Source organism: Nerophis ophidion, linkage group LG03, assembly GCF_033978795.1.
Source record: "Nerophis ophidion isolate RoL-2023_Sa linkage group LG03, RoL_Noph_v1.0, whole genome shotgun sequence".
Taxonomy (NCBI): Eukaryota; Metazoa; Chordata; class Actinopteri; order Syngnathiformes; family Syngnathidae; genus Nerophis; species Nerophis ophidion.
Genome location: NC_084613.1, coordinates 87,209,281 through 87,223,797, shown reverse-complemented (window position 1 = coordinate 87,223,797; position 14,517 = coordinate 87,209,281). Strand labels below are relative to the sequence as shown.

The 14,517-nt window shown below is 43.7% G+C and overlaps 1 protein-coding gene across 1 annotated transcript in view; it reads left to right on the top strand.

Moving 5' to 3' along the window:
- The window catches only part of grin3ba (glutamate receptor, ionotropic, N-methyl-D-aspartate 3Ba), a 200,537-nt gene that overhangs the window by 41,593 nt on the left and 144,427 nt on the right, over positions 1-14,517 (top strand). The gene's annotated exons all lie outside the window — the stretch shown is intronic.

Here is a 14,517-nt window from a genome sequence, read left to right as displayed (position 1 = left end):
AATCGTCACAAAAAAGGGGCGGGGTCTTTCCGTGTCATCTACGCCAGTTTCGTCATCTAAAATGGTTGTCAAAGTGTACCAACGTATCGGAATACCTACCCGGACTTCTTCTATCCAGGGGAGACGTGTTATTTATGATCGAGAATAAACTTGCAGGGAAGCGAGGAAGCAGCAGACCACTTAATGATGTAAACAAGGTAAAAAACGGAAGTGATTACATTGCTGCCATAAATAGTTTGTCTGTGCTAGAGCGTGTAATAACATCACTCCAGAAATGCATCAAGCTAACAAACATAATAAAACAACACTTACTGTACAACGTCTGCTGTCATTAGGATGCCGACTGCTGGGGTGTTCATGTATTCCCATTTAGAAGAAGAACGTCTCATAATCGTCACAAAAAAAGGGGCGGGGTCTTTCCGTGTCATCTTTGACCAGTTTTGTTGTCTCAAATGGTTGTCAAAGTGCACCAACGTATCAGAATACCTAACCGGACTTCTTCTGTCCAGGTGAGACGTGTTATTTATGATCGAGAATAAACTTGCAGGGAAGCGAGGAAGCAGCAGACCACTTGATGATGTAAACAAAGTAAAAAACGGAAGTGATTACATCGCAGCTGTAAATAGTTTCTGTGTTAGCGCGTGTAATAACAATATCACAGATAAAATGCATCAAGCCTACAAACATAGTAAAACATCACTTACTGTACAACGTCTGCTGTCATTAGGATGGCTGGGGCGTTCATATATTCCCATTTAGAAGAAGAATGTCTCATATTCGTCACAAAAAAGGGGCGGGGTCTTTCCGTGTCATCTTTGCCAGTTTCGCCGTCTCAAATGGTTGTCAAAGTCTACAACCTTATCGGAATACCTACCCAAACTTCTTCTGTCCAGGTGAGACGTGTTATTTATGATCGAGGATAAACTTGCAGGGAAGCGAGGAAGCAGCAGACCACTCAATAATGTAAACTTAGGCACACAGGGAAGTGATTACATCGCCGGCGCTATAAATAGTTTATCTGTGTTAGCGCTTGTAATAACAATATCACTAATAAAATGTATCAAGCCAACAAACATAGTAAAACATCACTTACTGTACAACGTCTGCTGTCATTAGGATGCCTACTGCTGGGGCGTTTATATATTACCATTTCGATAAAAATGTACTCATAATCCTCACGAAGAAAAGGGGCGGGGTCTTTCCGTGTCATCTTTGCCAGTTTCGTTGTCTCAAATGGTTGTCAAAGTGCACCAACGTATCGGAATACCTACCCGGACTTCTTCTGTCCAGGTGAGACGCATTATTTATGATCGAGAATAAACTTGCAGGGAAGCGAGGAAGCAGCAGACCACTTGATGATGTAAACAATGTAAAAAACGGAAGTGATTACATTGCTGCTATAAATAGTTTGTCTGTGCTAGCGCGTGTAATAACATCACTCCAGAAATGCATCAAGCCAACAAACATAATAAAACATCACTTACTGTACAATGTCTGCTGTCATTAGGATACTGCTGGGGCGTTCATATATTCCCATTTCGATAAAGAATGACTCATAATCCTCACAAAAAAAAGGAGGCGGGGTCTTTCCGTGTCATCTTTGCCAGTTTCGTTGTCTCAAATGGTTGTCAAAGTGTACCAACGTATCGGAATACCTACCCGGACTTCTTCTGTCCAGGTGAGACGTGTTATTTATGATCGAGAATAAACTTGCAGGGAAGCGAGGAAGCAGCAGACCACTTGACGATGTAAACAAAGTAAAAAAACGGAAGCGATTACATCGCAGCTGTAAATAGTTTCTGTGTTAGCGCTTATAATAACAATATCACTAATAAAATGCATCAAGCCTACAAACATAGTAAAACATCATTTACTGTACAACGTCTGCTGTCATTAGGATGGCTGGGGCGTTCATATATTCCCATTTAGAAGAAGAATGTCTCATAATCGTCACAAAAAAGGGGCGGGGTCTCTCCGTGTCATCTTTGCCAGTTTCGTTGTCTCAAATGGTTGTCAAAGTGCACCAACGTATCAGAATACCTACCCGGACTTCTTCTGTCCAGGTGAGACGCATTATTTATGATCGAGAATAAACTTGCAGGGAAGCGAGGAAGCAGCAGACCACTTGATGATGTAAACAAGGTAAAAAACGGAAGTGATTACATTGCTGCTATAAATAGTTTGTCTGTGCTAGCGCGTGTAATAACATCACTGATGAAATGCATCAAGCCAACAAACATAATAAAACATCACTTACTGTACAACGTCTGCTGTCATTAGGATGCTGACGGCTGGGGCGTTCATGTATTCCCCTTTAGAAGAAGAACGTCTCATAATCGTCACAAAAAAAGGGGCGGGGTCTTTCCGTGTCATCTCTGCCAGTTTCGTTGTCTCAAATGGTTGTCAAAGTGCACCAACGTATCAGAATACCTACCCGGACTTCTTCTGTCCAGGTGAGACGTGTTATTTATGATCGAGAATAAACTTGCAGGGAAGCGAGGAAGCAGCAGACCACTTGATGATGTAAACAAAGTAAAAAAACGGAAGTGATTACATCGCAGCTGTAAATAGTTTCTGTGTTAGCGCGTGTAATAACGATATCACAAATAAAATGCATCAAGCCTTCAAACATAGTAAAACATCACTTACTGTACAATGTCTGCTGTCATTAGGATGCCGTTGGCTGGGGCGTTCATGTATTCCCATTTAGAAGAAGATTGTCTCACAATCCTCACAAAGGAAAGGGGCGGGGTCTTTCCGTGTTGTCTTCGCTAGTTTCGCCGTCTCAAATGGTTGTCAAAGTCTACAACCTTATCGGAATACCTACCCAAACTTCTTCTGTCCAGGTGAGACGTGTTATTTATGATCGAGAATAAACTTGCAGGGAAGCGAGGAAGCAGCAGACCACTCAATAATGTAAACTTAGGCACACAGGGAAGTGATTACATCGCCGGCGCTATAAATAGTTTATCTGTGTTAGCGCTTGTAATAACAATATCACTAATAAAATGTATCAAGCCAACAAACATAGTAAAACATCACTTACTGTACAACGTCTGCTGTCATTAGGATGCCTACAGCTGGGTTGTTCATATATTACCATTTCGATAAAGATTGACTCATAATCCTCACGAAGAAAAGGGGAGGGGTCTTTCCGTGTCGTCTTTGCCAGTTTTGTTGGCTCAAATGGTTGTCAAAGTTCACCAACGTATCAGAATACCTACCCAGACCTCTTCTGTCCAGGTGAGATGTGTTATCTATGATCGAGAATAAACTTGCAGGGAAGCGAGGAAGCAGCAGACCACTTGATGATGTAAACAAGGTAAAAAACGGAAGTGATTACATCGCAGCTGTAAATAGTTTCTGTGTTAGCGCTTATAATAACAATATCACAAATAAAATGCATCAAGCCTACAAACATAGTAAAACATCACTTACTGTACAAGTTCTGCTGTCATTAGGATGCCGTTGGCTGGGGCGTTCATGTATTCCCATTTAGAAGAAGAATGTCTCATAATCGTCACAAAGGAAAGGGGCAGGGTATTTCCGTGTTGTCTTCGCTAGTTTCGCCGTCTCAAATGGTTGTCAAAGTCTACAACCTTATCGGAATACCTACCCAAACTTCTTCTGTCCAGGTGAGACGTGTTATTTATGATCGAGGATAAACTTGCAGGGAAGCGAGGAAGCAGCAGACCACTCGATAATGTAAATTTTGGCACACAGGGAAGTGATTACATCGCCGGCGCTATAAATAGTTGATCTGTGTTAGCGCTTGTAATAACAATATCTCTAATAAAATGCATCACGCCAACAAACATAGTAAAACATCACTTACTGTACAACGTCTGCTGTCATTAGGATGCCTACTGCTGGGGCGTTTATATATTACCATTTCGATAAAAATTTACTCATAATCCTCACGAAGAAAAGGGGAGGGGTCTTTCCGTGTCGTCTTTGCCAGTTTCGTTGTCTCAAATGGTTGTCAAAGTGCACCAACGTATCAGAATACCTACCCGGACTTCTTCTGTCCAGGTGAGACGTGTTATTTATGATCGAGAATAAACTTGCAGGGAAGCGAGGAAGCAGCAGACCACTTGATGATGTAAACATGGTAAAAAACAGAAGTGATTACATTGCTGCTATAAATAGTTTGTCTGTGTTAGCGCGTGTAGTAACATCACTAATGAAATGCATCACGCCAACAGACATAATAAAACAACACTTACTGTACAACGTCTGCTGTCATTAGGATGCCGACTGCTGGGGCGTTCATGTATTCCCATTTAGAAGAAGAATGTCTCATAATCGTCACAAAGAAAAGGGGCGGGGTATTTCCGTGTTGTCTGTGCTAGTTTAGCTGTCTCAAATGGTTGTCAAAGTCTACAACCTTATCGGAATACCTACGTGTTATTTATGATCTCGAATAAACTTGCAGGGAAGCGAGGAAGCAGGAGATCCACTTGATGATGTAAACAAGGTAAAAAACGGAAGTGATTACGTCGCCGCTATAAATAGTTTGTCCGTGTCAGCTGTGTCTCGCCGTCAGCACCGTAGACAGAGGCGGTGACTTTTGCTCCTGCAGGTGCGCTGGCCACACCTCCCTCCACACACTGTTTTTTGGGGTTTTGTATACCAGCATTGCCAATTTCACCTGTATGCTCGTACAATCCACTTTTTTATGCACTTTGGACACCCTAGCTTTAGCATCTCCTGTTCACCTTCAGTCTTACTCGGCTTCTGCATTCACCTCACAGCGATACACTCCGCCACCGCTTGATTTTCACCCACATCCGTATCCTATCTCTCCTCCTGCTCCCGGCTGCTTACTGTTAAAGACAACAGATGATTAGATAAACCGCCTGGGAAATCGAATCCCCTAACAGCTGTGTCTCGCCGTCAGCACCGTAGACAGAGGCGGTGACCTTTGTTCCTGCAGGTGCGCTGGCCACACCTCCTTCCACACACTTTTTTTTGGCGTTTTGTATACCAGCATTGCCAATTCCACCTGGATGCTCGTACAATCCACTTTTTTGTGCACTTTGGACACCCTAGCTTTAGCATCTCCTGTTCACCTTCTGTCTTACTCGGCTTCTGCATTCACGTTGCAGCGATACACTGTGCCACCGCGTGATTTTCACCCACATCCGTATCCTATCTCTCCACCTGCTTACTGTTAAAGACAACCAACGATTAGACTAACGTGCCGCAGGTGAAATCTAATCCCCTGTCGGCTGTGTCTCGCCGTCAGCACCGTAGACAGAGGCGGTGACCTTTGCTCCTGCAGGTGTGCTGGCCACACCTCCCTCCACACACTTTTTTTGGGGGTTTTGTATATCAGCATTGCCAATTCCACCTGTATGCTCGTACAATCCACTTTTTTATGCACTTTGGACACCCTAGCTTTAGCATCTCCTGTTCACCTTCAGTCTTATTCGGCTTCTGCATTCACGTCGCAGCGATACACTCCGCCACCGCTTGATTTTCACCCACATCCGTATCCTATCTCTCCTCCTGCTCCCGGCCACTTACTGTTAAAGACAACCGATGATTAGATGAACCGCCTGTGAAATCTAATCCCCTAACAGCTGTGTCTCGCCGTCAGCACCGTAGACAGAGGCGGTGACCTTTGCTCCTGCAGGTGTGCTGGCCACACCTCCCTCCACACACTTTTTGGGGGGGGTTTGTATACCAGCATTGCCAATTTCACCTGTATGATCGTACAATCCACTTTTTTATGCACTTTGGACACCCTAGCTTTAGCATCTCCTGTTCACCTTCAGTCTTACTCGGCTTGCAGCGATACACTCCGCCACCGCTTGATTTTCACCCACATCCGTATCCTATCTCGCCTCCTGCTCCGGGCCGCTTACTGTTAAAGACAACGGATGATTAGATGAACCGCCTGTGAAATCTAATCCCCTAACAGCTGTGTCTCGCCGTCAGCACCGTAGACAGAGGCGGTGACCTTTGCTTCTGCAGGTGCGCTGGCCACACCTCCCTCCACACACTGTTTTTTGGGGTTTTGTATATCAGTATTGCCAATTTAACCTGTATGCTCGTACAATCCACTTTTTTATGCACTTTGGACGCCCTAGTTTTAGCATCTCCTGTTCACCTTCAGTCTTATTCGGCTTCTGCATACACGTCGCAGCGATACACTCCGCCACCGCGTGATTTTCACCCACATCCGTATCCTATCTCTCCTCCTGCTCCCGGCCGCTTACTGTTAAAGACAACCAACGATTAGACTAACGTGCCGCCGGTGAGATCTAATCCCCTGCCGGCTGTGTCTCGCCGTCAGCACCGTGGACAGAGGCGGTGACCTTTGCTCCTGCAGGTGCGCTGGCCACACCTCCCTCCACACACTTTTTTGGGGGGTTTTGTATATCAGCATTGCCAATTTCACCTGTATGCTCGTACAATCCACTTTTTCATGCACTTTGGACACGCTAGCTTTAGCATCTCCTGTTCACCTTCAGTCTTATTCGGCTTCTGCATTCACGTTGCAGCGATACACTCCCCCACCGCGTGATTTTCACCCTTTGGCCCCGCTCATCCAGCAACAGGAGTTCATTAGTGTGTGAATAATTAGTTTCGCTTTTTTCGCAGGGCCTATTAATTATGAAAATGCAAAAAAAAAAAAAAGAAAGAGGAGCAGCAGTTTAGGACACAATAATGGCTTCAGAGAGTCGGCGTCTGAGCGCGGCCCGGAGACATTGCGGCAGTTATTCTTTGATTTGTTAACATTCCCCTCCGCGGCTGACACGCCAGAAATGCATAATGTGATATGACAGTAGGGAACCGTTTCCGTGTCGGAGATAGACTGTTTGAAAAAGGGAGAGAGAGAAAAAAAAAAAAAAACTCTCTCTCCATTTACAAAACTGATGAATTGTGCCAAAGGAAAAGTAGACGGGAGATTTTTACAATCCAATTATGTCTGCTGGTGTTTACCGACAAGGTCCTCCATAATGGTCGTATAAACGTGTTTTTACAGCCTGGTGGTGAAAGTATGATGTGTATATGACATGTCTTCATAATACTGTTTTATTCAAGGGAAAAACTGACTCTAAAACAGAAACAAAACAAACATCTTCTCGCCGAGTCAAGAGTTGTATTTTAGCTAAGAAAGTTGTAGGGCTGAGTATTAGATTATAAGATACAGGATTGCATTGCAATATTTGGATATTTCGATTTATTCTGCATCGTTCACTGGAAAATAGAAAATACATCTAAATAAGAGGTATCATGATCAAATATTGATATCAGTTCGATAACATTAAAAAAACAAAACTGTAATTTTCTAACTATAAGGCTCACTCGGCATAGCTCGGTTGGTAGAGCGGCCGTGCCAGCAACTTGGGGGTTGCAGGTTCGATTCCCGCTTCCGCCATCCTAGTCAGTGCCGTTGTGTCCTTGGGCAAGACACTTTACCCACCTGCTCCCAGTGCCACCCACACTGCTTTAAATGTAACTTAGATATTGGGTTTCACCATGTAAAGCGCTTTGAGTCACTTGAGAAAAGCGCTATATAAATATAATTCACTTCACTACAGTGCGCCTTATAAGCCGGTGCGCCTAATGTACGGCATCATTTTGGTTGTGCTTACCGACCTCGAACGCTATTTTATTTGGTACATGACAAGTAGATGGCAGTCACACATAAGAGATACGTGTAGACTGCAACATGATGGCAGTTACACATAAGATATAGGTGCAGACTGCAATATGATGGCAGTTACACATAAGATATAGGTGCAGACTGCAATATGATGGCAGTCACACATAAGATATAGGTGTAGACTGCAATATGATGGCAGTTACACATAAGATATAGGTGCAGACTGCAATATGATGGCAGTCACACATAAGAAATACGTGTAGACTGCAATATGATGGCAGTTACACATAAGATATAGGTGCAGACTGCAATATGATGGCAGTCACACATAAGATATAGGTGTAGACTGCAATATGATGGCAGTCACACATAAGATATAGGTGTAGACTGCAATATGATGGCAGTCACACATAATATATAGGTACAGACTGCAATATGATGGCGGTCAAACATAAGATATAGGTGTAGACTGCAATATGATGGCAGTCACACATACGATATAGGTGTAGACTGCAATATGATAGCAGTCGCACATAAGAGATGTGTGTAGACTGCAATCCTGCGATGAGGTGGCGACTTGTCCAGGGTGTACGCCGCCTTCTGCCCGATTGTAGCTGAGATAGGCGCCAGCGCTCCCCGCAACCCCAAAAGGGAATAAGAGGTAGAAACTGGATGGATGGATGGATGGATGCAATATGATGGCAGTCTCACATAAGAGATATGTGTAGACTGCAATATGATGGCAGTCACACATAAGAGATACGTGTAGACTGCAATATGATGGCAGTCACACATAAGAGATACATGTAGACTGCAATATGATGGCAGTCAAACATAAGATATAGGTGTAGACTGCAATATGATAGCAGTCGCACATAAGAGATATGTGTAGACTGCAATCCTGCGATGAGGTGGCGACTTGTCCAGGGTGTACGCCGCCTTCCGCCCGATTGTAGTTGAGATAGGCGCCAGCGCCCCCGCGACCCCATAAGGGAATAAGCGGTAGAAACTGGATGGATGGATGCAATATGATGGCAGTCACACATAAGAGATACGTGTAGACTGCAATATGATGGCAGTCGCACATAGGAGATACGTGTAGACTGCAATATGATGGCAGTCACACATAAGAGATATGTGTATACTGCAATATGATGGCAGTCACACATAAGAGATATGTGTATACTGCAATATGATGGCAGTCACACATAAGAGATATGTGTATACTGCAATATTATGGCAGTCACACATAAGAGATACGTGTAGACTGCAATATGATGCCAGTCACACATAAGAGATATGTGTATACTGAAATATGATAGCAGTCGCACATAAGAGAGATGTGTAGACTGCAATATGATGGCAGTCACACATAAGAGATATGTGTATACTGCAATATGATGGCAGTCATACATAAGAGATATGTGTATACTGCAATATGATGGCAGTCGCACATAAGAGATATGTGTATACTGCAATATGATGGCAGTCACACATAAGAGATGTGTGGACTGCAATATGATGGCAATCGCACATAAGAGATATGTGTAGACTGCAATACGATGGCAGTCACACACAAGAGGTATGTGTAGACTGCAATATGATGGCAGTCGCACATAAGATATAGGTGTAGACTGCAATATGATGGCAGTCACACATAAGAGATACGTGTAGACTGCAATATGATGCCAGTCACACATAAGAGATATGTGTATACTGAAATATGATAGCAATCGCACATAAGAGATATGTGTAGACTGCAATACGATGGCAGTCACACATAAGAGGTATGTGTAGACTGCAATATGATGGCAGTCGCACATAAGATATAGGTGTAGACTGCAATATGATGGCAGTCACACATAAGAGATACGTGTAGACTGCAATATGATGCCAGTCACACATAAGAGATATGTGTATACTGCAATATTATGGCAGTCACACATAAGAGATACGTGTAGACTGCAATATGATGCCAGTCACACATAAGAGATATGTGTATACTGAAATATGATAGCAGTCGCACATAAGAGAGATGTGTAGACTGCAATATGATGGCAGTCACACATAAGAGATATGTGTATACTGCAATATGATGGCAGTCATACATAAGAGATATGTGTATACTGCAATATGATGGCAGTCGCACATAAGAGATATGTGTATACTGCAATATGATGGCAGTCACACATAAGAGATGTGTGGACTGCAATATGATGGCAATCGCACATAAGAGATATGTGTAGACTGCAATACGATGGCAGTCACACATAAGAGGTATGTGTAGACTGCAATATGATGGCAGTCGCACATAAGATATAGGTGTAGACTGCAATATGATGGCAGTCACACATAAGAGATATGTGTATGAGAATAAACCTGACGAGACCCGCTCATTGGCAGTGTGCCTTATAATCACTTGTAAATGTCCTCCAATAAGCACACACGGTTGGTATTCTCCTCCATTTGAGTCAAGTTTTTGTAAAGCTGGTCAACTCGGAACTAGCAGCTACGCAGCAGCTAAGCACACAATAGCACACAAGCTAGACATATGTAATAATAATTGAACAATATTGTAGTGTAGAACGACATGTTTTCACAGTTATTTGGTGTCGAACCCCATGATGCAGAGAAGGAGGCAGGCATTTGCTAAGTAAACATCATTTAATAAAGATACTAAGACAAAAACAAAACCAAAAGGGTAAGAACAAAAAACACGCACATGGGCTGATATAACAAACTAAGGGCTATGAACAAACTAATCGGAAGCAGGGAACAAAAAACAGTAAGCTACAAAACATCTACCAACTATAGCTTACCGCTACGCTGCATTCACACGACCAAGTAGAAAATGACATTGACACGACAATAATCCAGCCCTGACTGGAGGAGAAAACAGGTCTTAAATAGTGGCTGGCTGATTGACACCAGGTGTGGCCAGGTGCCAATCAGCCACAGCTGAGGGGACCACAGCACTCAGGGAGACAAACAGGAAACAAAACCAAAATAAGAGTGCTGACAGGAGCTAAAGACAAATGCAGAGGAAAAACTAAGACATAAACCAAAACGGTCAGGGACAAGCCTGACACATTTTTGTCAATAAAAAGAAGTATGGTTTGTGCAGCCCTTTGAGACACCAGTGATTTAGGGCTATATAAGTAAACATTGATTGATTGATTGATACTTACACATACAAAGTCTTGAAGGTAGAAGTGTATTAGAAGGTATCCAGTAACAAACGTGTCCGCGTCATTGAACTTACTTTGTCATGATCTCAGCCTAATGACATTTTGTGGCTACTCAGGTTCTGACCTACGAAGAACCAAATATCAGACGTTAAACTATAAAGTAGTGTGTAGTATTAGTGGGTGGGTTACGTGTGATCTACTAAAACTGCGTGTGCAATTCCATCCAACCATCCATCCATTTTCTTCCGCTTTTCCGAGGTCGGGTCGCGGTGGCAGCAGCCTAAGCAGAGAAGCCCAGACTTCCCTGTCCCCAGCCACTTCGTTCAGATCCTCCCGGGGGATTCCGAGGCATCCCCAAGCCAGCCTGGAGACATAGTCTTTCCAACGTGTCCTGGGTCTTCCCCGTGGCCTCCTCCCAGTCAGGTGCCCTAAACTCCTCCCTAGGGAGGCGTTCGGGTGGCATCCTGACCAGATGCCCGAACCACCTCATCTGGCTCCTCTCCATGTGGAGGATTAGCGGTTTTACTTTGAGTTCCTCCCAGTCATGACCCAAAGCTCATGACCTTAGGTGAGGATGGAAACGTAGATTTACCGTTAAATTAAGAGCTTTGCCTTCCGGCTCAGCTCCTTCTTCACCACAACGGATCGATACAGCGTCCGCATTACTGAAGACGCCACACCGATCCGCCTGTCGATCTCACCATCCACTCTTCTCTCAATCGTGAACAAGACTCCTAAGTACTTGAACTCCTCCTCCAATATTTGCTTCTTTTCTGTCTAACAATGTTAGTGTTTTACTTGTTTTAAGTGTTTCGGTCCTAAATGATCTCAGTAAGATATTACAGATTGTAACTGAGATTTTATGACCTATATTGAGTAAAATATGCTTGAAACTAGAATATCAGCTGTGTCTTCAGCACTCACAAGTAAAAAACTGCTTTTTTTTTCTTAAAAGTAATAACTTCTTATTTCAAGCATGAAATAAAAAATCCTGACTTTGACTTTTGTGTCTCACAATTCAAACAGACGACAGCCAAATGGACCATGCTGTTTTATTTCCAATGAAACAAGAGAACATTTGTACTCACATAGTAGTACAGTTGGCACAGGACAGTAAACCGACAGTTATTATTTAAACGTTTAACATGTGACGTTTCAAACTAATCAAACATAACAAGGAGGTGACGGATCAACTAATAAGAAGCCAAAGCTACAAGCTGAACTGCCCTTGATGCGCTGCGCTGCCATAAAAAAGTCCCCTTGGTGCACTCACAAACGATCAGAAACCCCCCAAACCATAGTAATTGCTACGTTGATAAACATTTAAGAAAGTAAATATTTGACTGGCTGTATAAGTTCGTAAACCCAAAAGTTCGCAAATAGAGATTTTCGTAATATGAGATCCCACTGCGATTTTTGTAGTCCTTGAGATATGCTATGCTAACTTTAAAGCAATTGAAGTGAATTGACTCATATTATGATGAACATATGGTGAATGTTTACATTCAACTTGGAGAAAGCAAACCACCAGGTTTAAATAAATAATGGTCGAGTCCATAATTCATTAGGGAGCCTTAGTTGGACATTTGCATATGGACTGGGCTAGCTCTCTCACAAGGAGAGGCAATACATTCAGACTTTGAAATGCAAAAGTGATAGCACCATCCTGGAGGAGAGACTCCATGTCGTTACAACATATATAGGTTGTTTTCCGGTCACATACACGTGAAGGTATCCTTACATGGTCAGGTTATACCCTCCTGAATCAACACACACCAAGACAGAGAAGGACGGAATATAACATGATGGTTGGGCTCCTCCGAATTAGGAATATTTATTTTTTTACCTGAGCTCCTCCAGGTACTGCAGATCTGTATAATGATGCTTGCTTGTTGTAAAATTAATAAAGTACCACTGATAGTCACACACACACCAGGTGTGGTGAAATCACAATCTGCATTCGACCCATCCCCTTTTAGGTGAGGGGAGCAGTGAGCAGCAGCAGTGGCTGCGCTCGGGAATCATTTTGGTGATTTAACCCCCAATTCCAACCCTTGATGCTGTGTGCCAAGCAGGGAAGTAATGGGCCTTATTTTATAGTCTTTGTAATGACTCGGCCGGGGTTTGAACTCACGACCTACCAATCTCAGGTCGGACCCTTTAACCACAAGGCCACTGAGCAGGTTTAATAAGGCAACTTTTTGTTCAGCAAAAAAGTTTTTCTCCGTCCCCCTTCTGCCCGGGAGGGGGTGACAAGACCAGAAAGACTCATCATAATATTTTCCATCCATCCATTCCGGGCAGAAGGTGGTACCCCTCCTTTTTAGACCAGTTGATCTGCCGCTTCTATCCTTTCTCCTATGTCCCCCCCTCCCTTGTGGAGGGGGTCCGGTCCGATGACCATGGATGAAGTACTGGCTGTTCAGAGTCGAGACCCAGGTTGGACCGCTCGTAAGGGACCCAGGATGGACCGCTCATCTGTGTATCGGTTGGGGATATCTCTACGCTGCTGATCCGCCTCCGCTTGAGATGGTTTCCTGTGGACGGGACTCTCGCTGCTGTCTTGGATCCGCTTTGAACTGAACTCTCGCGGCTGTGTTGGAGCCACTATGGATTGAACTTTCACAGTATCATGTTAGACCCGCTCCACATCCATTGCTTTCGGTCCCCTAGAGGGGGGGGGTTGCCCACATCTGAGGTCCTCTCCAAGGTTTCTCATAGTCAGCATTGTCACTGGCGTCCCACTGGATGTGAATTCTCCCTGCCCACTGGGTGTGAGTTTTCCTTGCCTTTTTGTGGGTTCTTCCGAGGATGTTGTAGTCGTAATGATTTGTGCAGCCCTTTGAGACATTTGTGATTTGGGGCTATATAAATAAACATTGATTGATTGATTGATAGTATTTTATACGTAAGTAGTAAAACCTTAAAGTCACATCTTAAGTGCACAGGGAGCCAGTGCAGGCGTAATGTGATCAAACTTTCTTGTTCTTGTCAAAACATGAAACAAACTCACTAGACTGTGGCTTGAATAAACAAATGGCATGAACTATGGACAGGGCAAAACAAAAACTCGCTAACTGTAGCATGAATAAACAAAAACTTACTTGGCACGGCATGAAGCATGAAAAGAACAGAGGCATTGCATGAAACAATGACGCCAGGCTGACTGACTGGCGACGGCAGGCTTAAATAATGCCTCTGATTAGTACTCGGGTAGCAGGTGAGCGGCCGAACACTAATCAGAGACAGGTGATTATACAACCATGGTAACCAAAACAAACTCAGGGAGGTGCACAAACAGGAACTAAAGGAGTCCAAAAATACAAAAACATGATCGGGACCACGGATCACGACAATTCTAGTTTCAAGTATGTTTTACTCTACATGGGTCATAAAATCTCAGCAACCAGCTGTACTATCTTACTGAGATCATTTAGGACCAAAACCCTTAGAACAAGTAAAACACTCTCACAAAAAAATCGGCTTAGTGGCGCGGTGGAAGAGTGGCCGTGCGCAACCCGAGGGTCCTTGGTTCAATTCCCACCTAGTACCAACCTCGTCACGTCCGTTGTGTCCTGAGCCAGACAGTTCACCCTTGCTCCTGATGGGTGCTGGTTGGCGCCTTGCATGGCAGCTCCCTCCATCAGTGTGTGAATGTGGAAGTAGTGTCAAAGCGTTTTGAGTACCTTGAAGGTACAACCCAATTATCTT